This window comes from Coloeus monedula (genome assembly GCF_965178545.1).
Source record: "Coloeus monedula genome assembly, chromosome: 9".
Taxonomy (NCBI): domain Eukaryota; kingdom Metazoa; phylum Chordata; class Aves; order Passeriformes; family Corvidae; genus Coloeus; species Coloeus monedula.
Window position 1 is genome coordinate 4820084 of NC_138789.1, and position 5033 is coordinate 4825116.

Consider the following 5033-nt stretch of genomic DNA (forward strand, 5'->3'; position numbering starts at 1 on the left):
CTCTTGAAACCAAGTCCCTATTTGTGAGGAAATGGTGCATCTCCAAACCAACCTGGGCTGTGCTTCCTCCTGTGCTCACCTGGGCTTGTAGGGCACTGACTGAGGCTCAGGTTGCACTGCAAACATTCAGCTTTGCTGACAACCTTTTCACCTCAGCAGTTAATCTCTCCTGCTGGCAACTGTTACTGTTTATCTATCCAAACCGAATGTCCCTTCCTGGAGCATGTCCCTGCCAGGAGAACCTGGCGGGATGGAGGCAGCTGACTCTGATAAACTGAGTTACAGCTAAAGCTCTGCACCAAGAGACCCGAAACACCCAGTGCCACTGTCATGTCGTCAAAGACCAGGAGCTGCCTTTACCTTCTCCCAGAGGGAAAGCTTCCCAGCATTCAGCTGTGATGTTCCTCAGTGCTTTAGGAAGAGGATCAGGGTGTGAGGATCAGCTGTGCCACCTCATTCAGAGCTGCCCTGAGTGTTGCAACCCAGGGCTTGTAAAAACTCATGGTGGCAGCAGGTTCCTCCTCTCACAAATTCCTGAAGCTTTTGGGGAGGATTGAGCCTTGCTGGGCTGTGAGATTCTAAGGAGCTGGGCCAAAGAGAGTGGAATTAGAGCCTGCGGGAAGCTTTCATCTGGAAAGCCAAGCTCTGATTCAAGCAGCCGTACTGACTTTGTGCAGTGACCTTGCATTGCTGCCGAGTGTGGGTGTTCAACATGGCTGGAAATGCTCCCTGGCATGGGAGGTGTTCCCATCCTGTCATGGGAGACAGAGAAAGGACATGGAAGGGAGGTAAAATAATGGATGCTCTGTTAGCCTGTCCTAAAGTGTGAAAAAGCTTAGAAGAAAATTGCTTGAGCTTTTTGAGAACTCAGGAAATTGTGGAGGGCACATCTGAGTGCACCATCTGGGATGAGAGCTCTCCCAGCTCTCATTTGGTGCTGTGGAGGTTGGACTGCTGGATATCAGAGAATTTGGCTGCTGCCATGTCACAGCAGGCTGAGTCATTGGCTGTAGAGTCTTAAAAGTGCTCTGCTTTTCCTCATGCCCTCTGCTCCTGTGCCCTCAGGTACTGGCCTTCAGGGTGAGCCGGGATGTTTAGACCCTTGGGCTCTTTCCAGCACAGAGTTACAGGAGATTTCTGACTCGAAGGTGAGGTTTGGCTTTTGTTTTGTGGTTTGGGGGAGTTTTTATTTGTTTTACCTTAGCAAAGGAGTCAAACTTCTTTTTTCTTAAGGAAAACAAACTCTTCAAGAAGATGGCAATCCTTTGGAAGGCTTCAGAGGTGCTGAGGTTCCATGCTCACTTCTGATGGCCCATCTGGCCAAGGTTTGACTCTGGTGTCTGAGACTCTCTGCTCGAGCATCAACAGGACCGGTTTTCATGCAACTTGCCAAAAAGAATAATTTTGGTACTACTCAAGAGGTGGATGGGGTTTTTTCTCTCAACACTTGTACAACACCAAATCTTGTGGGGACACCTAGAAGGGATCTGTGTTTCCTAAAACACAGGAGCTCTGAGCTCTGATGGTCAACAAGTGAGAGTGCTTTTATTCAGGCTTTTTAAATATCTACATAACTCTTGGTTTGGTGTGCAAAGTTTTCTGTGTACATATATTTTTATTTTCTCCTTGCAACCTCTTTTTGGCTTTGACCTTTGAAGAATGGTAAAATGAATCTGTTTATAAGAGTGCTGAGCCAATGTGGAGACACCTGGGTTTTCTTACCTCTTCTTTTTTTTAGGGACCTTCAGCAAGTTGCTTAGTTTCTTTTGACCTTCCCTTCTTCCCTGGCTTAAACACTTGGGGAACTTAAGAAAAATGTGCTGTAGGAGACTCAATAGTACTGTAACCTGTGGGTGAAAAATGTGAATTACTTAGAGATAAAAGGTTATTAACATAGTGGGAATGTCTCCTGGAATCTTAACGCAGGATATCAAACGTACAGTATATTTAAAATGTTCATAAAACCAGATTTTTATTCTTGCAAAGCTTTTAAATGGCTCCTAAGATTGATGAGTACTGGCTGGCTGCATATGGGGGTGCATGGAGACTTGCCTGGAATTTATTTAAATTTCCTTGGAGATCATGTGACTTTCTTGAGGCCAAATATTTCTTGAGGCCGAATCAAATATCTCTCATGACAATCAGCACATTTGCCTTGGTGCATTTGTGACAGATGCAAGCATGCTAAAGAAGAGTAGGTCAAAGCAGTGATATCACCCTCCAATTAAGGACGTGTAAGAGGCTGGGAAGGGCAGAGGACAGCCTGTCCTGCTCTTGCACAGGGCTCGCATAGCCATTATAAATTACACAATTATAAATGTCCCAACAGGTCTGTCTAGGCTGCTGGGTTTGTTCACTGTAAACAAGTCTCCAAACCCATGTCATGTGAGCTTGGGTGTCCTGTAAGCAGATCTCTCACTCTGGGAAATGGAACGTGTCCCAGGACCCACAGTAACACAGCTCTGCTCGCAGGGGGACACTGAAGGGACGAGGACCCCAGTCCTAATGAGGCCTGTCTGAAGCCAAATTCTAAGGAAAACCAGCAAAGGGTTTTCAGATGCAGTTGCAAAAAGAGTTGTTTCCCATGTTTGCTGTGAGTGGAGGCAGGAGGACACCCTCAGATGCTGGATATTCATTACTGGGGCTTTGCTGGCATAGCAATTGGAGACACCCAGGAGCAACCTTGGCTTTATTTCTACCTGCTGGGCACAGATCACTGCAGGAAGAGCTCAGCCCGTGTTTGTGCAGAGGAATGCTGTCCTGCCCCAGTTGGATGTGAAACCACACTGGGGGTCCCACCTGCACAGCCCCAGGAGGATGCAAAATAGGGGGTGGCCACTTGTCACCTCAGCTGCCAAAATTCAGGGGGAAGAGACAATTACAAGTGCTGAAGATGCCAATTAGACCTCCAAATAAATTGTCTTCTGTGTCTGGGAGCAGCACCACTAATTACCAAAACATGGGAAGCTGTGTGGGTGTCTACAGAGACTTCAAGCAGTCCTTTGAGGCTGACATTTTATTCCAGGTGGAATTTGTTTATTTCCCCAGTAGACATTTGGAGTAAGGTCCCTGCTTGTTCAGAAGCTCCCAGTGAGGTTTTTAATGTCAGTATTGATTAGGGACATGGAAGGTGGATTTTATGAAGAGGTGTTCTAATATGATATCCTCTGAATAATTATTTCCTACCTGTGGTCAAAAAAAAACATTAAAGCAACACAATACTAAAATCTTCATGTGAACCCAGTGCTTAACTACATTTTCTTCAAATGGATGCTAAATGACAAAGGTATCTTTTCATGCACCAGAATTCACTACTGCCTTATTTTATTCAAACTTATTGATACCTGTCTTGTGGTCTGTTACTTTCTGTGCAAAAATGGTCTCCTCTGGTGCAAAATTCTCTCTTGCAAGGATCATTAACAGCAGATCATCCTATGGGTATTTAGTTAAAGAACATTTTAAATTTTCAGCTGAAAAAAGGAAATGGATTGGAAAGCCCTCTTAAAACTGGATGACTCTACTGGCATCAGTCAGCTCTTGAGTTGATAAATCAAAGCTTCGCCAGATAAAATGTCTCATCAGGAGTGCCAGTAAGTAAGGTATGAGGCTGTTCTTTGTCAGAGCCTTGATGTATGTGTGTGGTAGGAATGAGCGGATGGCTTTGGACTTGTTAGGCATCAGAAATCCCCTCTGGAGAGCAAGATCCATCTGTTTTCCCAATCTCTGCCTGGGTTCTGTACTTGGTTACGTGACTTCCCCTTGAGAACATTTCCTCTGAATATTGTTCATAAATATTTCTAAGAAACCAACAAACTATTGTTTGGCTTCTGTCTTTATTTTGTTGGGTTTTTTCTTTTTTTAAAAAAAAAATTCTGGATGGCTTTTCAGCAGGGAACATTACTGCTGTGGGTCTCTTCAGCAGGTTGGGGAGGAAGGGGGTTATTGTTCCTGGGTTTGGGCAGTTTGTTTGGATGGCTGTTGACTTTGTTGTTGTTGTCTTTCCCCTCCATTTCTGGCAGTCTGGGGAAGTGGGTGGTTCCCTGTTTTGTTTTTTTTTTTGACCATTTGTGAATTATTTATACAGGCAGGCTTTCCTGGGGGTGAGGTTTTCTTTGGGTTTTGCTGTTTGCTTGTAGGGTTTGTTATATCTTGGGGCACTTTGTGTTGTTGTTCAGCTTTTGTTACCCTGAAGTTCAGCTTGCTCTTCGTAACTTCCAAGGGGCTCCTGTGGCTGGGAGCTTTTGTAGCCCTTTCATGACAGTCTGATTTACAACCTAAAAGTGCTTTTCCCTTCGCTCCCAGGCTGCCCACTGCTCAGGGAGAGTGCAGGGCTGGGAGCTGGACTTCGATGATCCTCGTGGGTCCCTTCCAACTCTGGATATTCTGTGACTGAATCTGTGGATAAGGGAAAGCCGTGGATGCCATTTGCCTTGTCTTTAGTCAAGCTCTGAGGCAGTGTCCCTCAATTTTCTTGTACCCAGTTTGGGGTGTTATTGCCTGGATGGGTGGACAACTAAAAGTGTAAGAAAACTGCTGGGATTGTTGGGTCAGAGCAGTGGTCAATGGTTCATGCTCTGTCTGGAGCATCTTACACGGGCGGTTACTCAGGGATCCTCCCAGGCCCTGTCCTGCTCCTGCTTTGGGAAGGAGGGTGACTGGAGGCATCTGACTTTGAAGAAAGTGGTTTGGGAAGGATGAGCAAGTGAGCCCACTGCAAGGTCATCCAGGACTTCCATTGGAGCTATTCCTTGATTTTCAGGCTTAGATACATTTTTGCATTGCTCCATGGTACCCAAATAGTCCCTCTGAGGTTTATTTCCTCAAGTGCTGATCCTACAAGGCATTAAAAAAACCCAAACCAAACACCCCCTCCCCCAAAACCACAAACAAACAAACAAAACCACACACACATGAAACCCAAAAAACCCAAAAAACCACAGGCACAAAAACCCCAAACACACAACCCTCCCCCTCACATAATCCCAAACACATTTATTCATTTGCTTTACTGTTCTACAGGTCACACTAGGTAT

General features: G+C 45.4%; 1 long non-coding RNA gene across 1 annotated transcript; it reads left to right on the top strand.

Annotated features, from left to right (window-relative positions):
* Window positions 1-574: 574 nt before the first annotated feature.
* Window positions 575-3379, top strand: LOC309576328. The gene is made up of 3 exons (XR_014226669.1): window positions 575-788; window positions 1066-1148; window positions 1234-3379. It is a non-coding gene; the product is annotated as an uncharacterized lncRNA (long non-coding RNA).
* The last annotated feature ends 1654 nt before the right edge of the window (window positions 3380-5033 follow it).